This window comes from Spinacia oleracea, chromosome 4 (assembly GCF_020520425.1).
Source record: "Spinacia oleracea cultivar Varoflay chromosome 4, BTI_SOV_V1, whole genome shotgun sequence".
In the NCBI taxonomy this organism is placed as follows: Eukaryota; Viridiplantae; Streptophyta; class Magnoliopsida; order Caryophyllales; family Amaranthaceae; genus Spinacia; species Spinacia oleracea.
Window position 1 is genome coordinate 96,674,269 of NC_079490.1, and position 6,845 is coordinate 96,681,113.

Below are 6,845 nucleotides of genomic sequence, written 5' to 3' on the forward strand. Positions count from 1 at the left end.
TGCTAGGGAGCTCGATAACTTCCTATGGAGCGTTGAGAAATACTTCAACGCAATGCACTTGGACGATGACGAGTCCAAGATCTCTACCGTCACCATGTACTTGGGTGATGATGCCATCCTTTGGTGGAGGAGGCGTGAGTTGGATATCCAAAAGGGCCTTTGCTCGCTCAAGACTTGGGACGAGTTCAAGGCGGATTTCAAGAGGCAGTTCTATCCGGAGAATGCTCAAGAGTTGGCGCAAAAGAGGTTGCGTGGGTTGAAACAGACCGGGACGATCAAGGAGTACATCAAGCAATTCAGCTCACTTATGTTGGAGATCTCAGAGCTGCCGGAAACAACTCAACTCATCTACTTCATGGATGGGCTGCAACGATGGGCCGAGCAAGAGTTGAAGAGATGGAATGTGCAGACACTTGCGGAGGCCATAGCGGTTGCCGAGTCCTTGTTCGAGTACAAGGCTGATCCGAAGAAGGACCACAAGGGAGGCAACAAGAGTGGCGGCGGTAGCAAGGGGAAAGGTGGGGGAGCCAAACCCACCGGAAGCAGCAGTAGCGGTGGTGGCAAGCCGTTCGAGAAGAGGGACAAAGGCAAACAATCTTTCTCGGATAGCAAGGTGAAGAACCGCGACTGTTTCTTGTGCGGAGGGCCGCACTGGGCTAGGGAATGCCCACAGCGACAGAAGCTCAATGCAATGTTCGCTGGCCAGAGTGGATCGACCGGGGAATCGTCGGGGGACGAGGAACAAATGGGGACTTTGCGTTTGCTAAGCAGCGTCAAGGCTATGGTGGAGCAAGGCAACGTGGCTAAGGTGAGTACGCTGCCCCGCTCGAAGAAATCCTCTCTTATATTTGTTGAAGCCATGGTGAATGGCAAGGCTTCAAAGGCACTTGTTGATACGGGTGCAACACACAACTTTGTTGCTTTGAGGGGAGCAACAAGGTTGGGCTTACGATGCACCAAGGAGCCAGGCACGTTGAAGACCGTCAACACTTCTCCCGTGCCTATCCATGGTGTAATTCGAGGAGTCTCCCTTCAATTGGGTGATTGGAAGGGGACGGTGGATTTGACGGTCGTCCCTATGGATGACTTCTCGATGGTGCTGGGACTAGAGTTCATGGACACGGTGGCTCCATGGACCATGCAAAGGGACGGGGCGATGATCATTGCAAGAGATCAAGAAGCATGTTCGGTTCCTGTTGCTCGTGAGGTTGTTGAAGCCAAAATGTTGTCGGCTGTCCAAGTAAAGAAAGGCATCAAGAAGGGGCAAGCAACATTTGTGGCTACGTTGGTCGAAGAGGGGCCTCATCCCAGCGAGGTTCCGAAGGAGGTAGCGATGGTGTTGAAGGAGTATGAAGATGTCATCCCAAAAGGCTTCCCCCTAGAAGGGAAGTTGATCACATGATCGAGCTGGAGCCAGGGGCTAGGCCTCCAGCCATGGCGCCTTATCGGATGGCACCGCCGGAGTTAGAGGAGCTGTGCAAGCAACTCAAGGAGCTGCTGGAAGCAGGTTTCATTCGGCCATCCAAGGCCCCATTCGGTGCACCAGTGCTGTTCCAACGCAAGCATGACGGGTCCTTGCCTATGTGCATCGACTACCGGGCACCCAACAAGGTAACCATCAAGAACAAGTATCCGATCCCCTTGGTTGCCGACTTGTTCGATAGGCTCGGTAAAGCCAGGTACTTTTCTAAACTTGATCTCCGATCGGGGTATTGGCAAGTGCGCATAGCCGAAGGTGATGAGCAAAAAACGGCATGCGTCACTCGCTATGGGTCTTATGAGTTCTTGGTGATGCCTTTTGGTCTCACCAATGCCCCGGCTACTTTCTGCACTTTGATGAAGAGAATCTTCCAGCCTTTTCTAGATAAATTTGTAGTCGTCTATCTCGACGATATCGTCGTGTATAGCGACTCCTTGCAAGAACATGTGCATCACTTGCGACAGGTTTTCCAAGCTCTACGAGAGAGCGAGCTGCACGTGAAGTTGGAGAAATGCTCGTTCGCTCAAGATGAGGTGTCTTTCTTGGGGCACCGTATCAAGGCTGGTCGGATCATGATGGAGCAAGACAAGGTGCAGGCCATCAATGAATGGGAGCCACCCAAGAACGTCTCGGAGCTACGATCGTTCCTTGGGCTGGCCAACTATTATCGGAGATTCATTTTAAGCTATTCGGCAAGAGCAGCCCCACTGACCGACTTGCTGAAGAAGAAGGTGCAGTGGCATTGGAGTGAGAAGTGCCAAGAAGCGTTCGATGATTTGAAGAAAGCAGTCACCGAAGAACCTGTCTTGGCCTTGCCCGATTATGCTAAACCGTTCGAACTTCACACCGATGCATCTGACTTTGCCATCGGAGGGGTTCTTATGCAAGAGGGGCATCCCGTAGCCTATGAGTCTCGCAAGCTCAATGATACCGAGCGACGGTATCTGGTGCATGACAAAGAGATGACAGCCATCATTCATTGCTTGCGGACTTGGAGGCACTATTTGCTTGGGAGTCGGTTCACCATCATGACCGACAATGTGGCTACGAGCTATTTCCAGAATCAGAAGAAGATCAGCCCCAAGCAAGCTCTGTGGCAAGATTTCTTGGCGGAGTTCGACTATGTCATGGAATACAAGCCGGGCAAAGTGAATGTTGTTGCTGATGCTCTTAGCCGGAAAGCCATGCTCGCTAGCGCAAGCAGTGCCGCTAGCAACCTTCTTGATCGGATCAAGGAGGGGACTTCTCAAGACCCCTTGGCCAAGGGACTCATGGAGATGGCCAAGGAGGGGAAGACTCGACGGTTCTGGGTAGAGGATGGGGTACTCTACACCGTCGATCGTCGCATCTATGTGCCTAAGTGGGACAACCTTAGGCGGGACATCATGAAGGAGTGCCATGATTCATTGTGGGCTGGGCATCCGGGGATGCAGCGCACCCTTGCACTCTTAGAGGTGGATTACTATTGGCCTCATATGCGGGACGATATCGAGGCTTATGTGAAGACTTGTCTTGTGTGCCAGCAAGACAAGATAGAGCAACGTGTGCCGGCAGGTTTATTGCAGCCTTTGCCGATCCCGGAAAGGCCTTGGGAAAGTGTATCGATGGACTTCATATCGGCCTTGCTCAAGTCAGAGGGGTGTGGCTCTATCATGGTGGTGGTCGATCGCTTCTCAAAGTACGGGACTTTCATACCTGCCCCACGAGATTGCACGGCCGAGCAAGCCGCCAAACTATTTTTCTCTCATGTGGTGAAGTATTGGGGCTTGCCTCGGAGCATCATTAGCGATCGGGACCCAAGGTTCACGGCAAAATTTTGGACGGAGTTGTTCAAACTCTTGGGATCGGGTGTGCACTTCTCAACAAGCTTTCACCCGCAAAGCGATGGGCAAACGGAGAGGGTGAATGCGTTGTTGGAGCTATACTTGAGGCACTTTGTGGGTGCCAATCAAAGGGATTGGGCCAAGTTGATGGATGTGGCTCAATTCTCATTTAACTTGCAGCGGTCCGAGTCGACGCAACAAAGCCCATTCGAGATCGTCATGGGACAACAGCCCTTGACACCACAAGCCGTTGCGTCGGGCTACACGGGTAGCCGCCCCGCTGCATACAAGCTGGCACGAGGATGGCATGAGCAGCTCGACATTACGAAGACATACTTGGACAAGGCGTCTAAGAAGATGAAGAAATGGGCGGACAAGCATAGACGCCCTCTCGAGTTCCAAGTGGGCGACATGGTCATGGTCAAGTTGCTGCCACAACAGTTCAAGGTATTCCGCTCGGTGCACAAGGGGCTAGTGCGGAAGTACGAGGGTCCATTTCCCGTCCTACGGAAGGTCGGGAGAGTTTCTTATAAGCTTGAGTTGCCGCCCAAACTCAAGATTCATCCGGTGTTCCATGTGAGCATGCTCAAGCCCTACCATGGCGACAAAGAGGATCCAACGAGGGGCGAGTCACATGGGGCACCAACCGCGGTCGTGGCTTCCTTTGATCGAGAGATCGATGGCATCGAGGCAAAGAGGCTCATCCGACGGAGGGGTGTGCCAAGCTATAATGAATATCTCATCCGATGGAAGGGGCTACCGGATAGTGAGGCCTCGTGGGAAAAGGAGGCTGATCTATGGCAATTCCGAGGCAAGATCTTGTCACGTGTTGACATTTTCCCGATGCTAAGGCCCAGCGTGTCCCATATGAGGCAACTCCCATGAGCCTGTATGCCTTACTGATGCATGTATCTTGGTGCAGGTTAGTATCATTACGTGTTGTTCCCTCTACTATTGTGTTGTACAATGCTTGTTGCGCATATGGGGTAGGCTGGCCTGGATCAAGCCTCGGGGATTCAGGCGCCGCGCGGGGGGTCAAAATGCCCGTCCGTGACATGTGGTATCAGAGCCGTCTCAACATCGTCAAGTGGGGAAGGTTCCTACACCATCAAGGAACCACCAAAATTGTGATGTGCCTCCCTCCATCACGACTCAGTCTGGCGCGAGTATAAAGGGCTGTCAGCGGGATGCTTTGGTGGGGCATCAAACCAGCGTGGGTGGTGCGCTAACCATGTGAGTAGGCGATTGAGCTCGAGGAGGAGCGCCCCCGACGGACCGAGGGGTTGTGTCGTGACTACTACATGGCGGAACCTGTTATGAAGGAGACGTGTTGAGCGATCAGGGAAAAATGCGTGCAACAAGCGAGGTGTTTAAAGAGGAGACGCGTTGTGCTGCTAAGGGGAGGGATTCGTTGTGCTAGCATCCTTGTCGATCGTTGGGCGAGCGCGGTGGATGCATGTCACTTGTGTTGAACGAGAGCAACATGGGTGACATGTGCGCTGGGAAGCGACGAGCGGCGAGCCTCGGAGCGCCACACGAGGGCGTTTGTGGCTTAGGTGGGGGAGCTTGTCACGTGTTGACATTTTCCCGATGCTAAGGCCCAGCGTGTCCCATATGAGGCAACTCCCATGAGCCTGTATGCGTTACTGATGCATGTATCTTGGTGCAGGTTAGTATCATTACGTGTTGTTCCCTCTACTATTGTGTTGTACAATGCTTGTTGCGCATATGGGGTAGGCTGGCCTGGATCAAGCCTCGGGGATTCAGGCGCCGCGCGGGCGGTCAAAATGCCCGTCCGTGACACCGCGCAGCCGTGCAATCGTAGAGACCCAGATGCGATCGCATCGGTGCGAACGTGCCTTGGATCCGTGCGATCGTTCTCAGCGACGATTCTCTTCTTCGAACTGTGCGAACGGGCTCATAATCCGTGCGATCTCACGGTCTTGACTTAGCCAAAATATTCCAAATTCTTCATGTGCTCGCAGAAAATTCTGTGCGAGCACACGAAAAATTCGTGCGAGCGGGCTAATTTCTGGTGCGAGCGCACGATATTCCAAATAGTTCCTGCATCGTTTTTGTGATTTCGTGCGAACACACACTCTTGGAACACGATCGCACGAGCCTGATTGACTTTAAGGCCAAGTCTGCTGACCCGCGCGAACACACAGAATTCCCTTGCGATCGCACGGGCCTGATTCGAGCATATTTCCACTCTTTTCCATCATTCTCCAACATTTTACCTGAAAAAGTGCAAGATGGAATAAGGGGATAATAAATGTAACAAAACTATACAAAACTATCAAAAAGCATAATAAAATTCTATAAAATCCTAAGATTAGAGCGACATAAATGCCTCTCATCAAACTCCCCCAAGCTAGGCAGTTGCTAGTCTCTAGCAAACTAGGCACAAACTAGGGAAGGATGAGCATATTATTGAGAATCTAAAAACTGCAAAAACAAGAGCTAAAAGAATTTACAATCTAACTCACTTTTGTAGGAATCACGGTTGCATTTAAGCGCATGCAACAAGCTCTTTAAACCCCACAATCGCTCATGAGGGCGAGTGGGATCTTGCAAGGGTTTCCAAAGAGAACCACCCATAACTCTTCCAAAAACACAATCAAGGCAAGATCTAAAATTAAAAACAAACCAAGAAAAAGGAAGAAAAGAAGAAGAAAGAAAAGAAAAAGAAAGAAAGAAAAAGAAAATAGAAAAGAAAGAAAAATGAAACTACAAAATTCAAGATAAGGGCCTTTATTATGGAACAAGTATGAGAGAATGCTAATATTACTAACCAAATAAACGAATGCACGCTAACCAATGTCCTAAATCGAGTGAAAGATTCAAATGCCAAGCAAAGAGAACTAAGGGTAAGCACTTATCAATTCCCCTTCAACCGAGCATACCACGTCAAATCTCTAGATCCCATCCACCCTTAAGAATAGTGTCTCATGACGCCGCGAAGGCGCCGGAAAACAAGATTTGCAAGGGAGAAGAGAAGGTTACCCGACATCTTAGCATGACAATCTCATTCCATAAATTTGACCAAATCCTCCCTCCACCGACAAAGACTCAACTCAAAAGGGTCAAGAGTACTTTTTAGGGTGTAACGTAGGCTAGGGGTAAGGTGTGGAACAAATTTGGGATTTGGTGCTCATACCTAAAGTGAAGCGCAATGAATGAACTCAACTCAAGCAAATCGAACCAAAACAAACTCATACCACTTATTTGGGGTACCCCCAAGCTTATTCAACAACAAAACTAAACTAAAACTCTTTTTGAACTTTTCTTGATTTGATTTTCTCTTTTTTTTGTGTTTCAAATGAAACTTTTCTCATTGCCTTGTTTTTCTCTATTTTTGGCTTTTTCAAAACTTTCCTTTCTCTTTTGCTTTTGCTTATGCATCACTTATTCACTATATACAACATGCTTCCCAAACTTTTCCATTCATACCAATATCAATCATTCCTCAACATTGCATAATCATTCAAAACCATCAAGCATCATAACACAAAGCATCACTATCACTTGTAAGGGTGAAA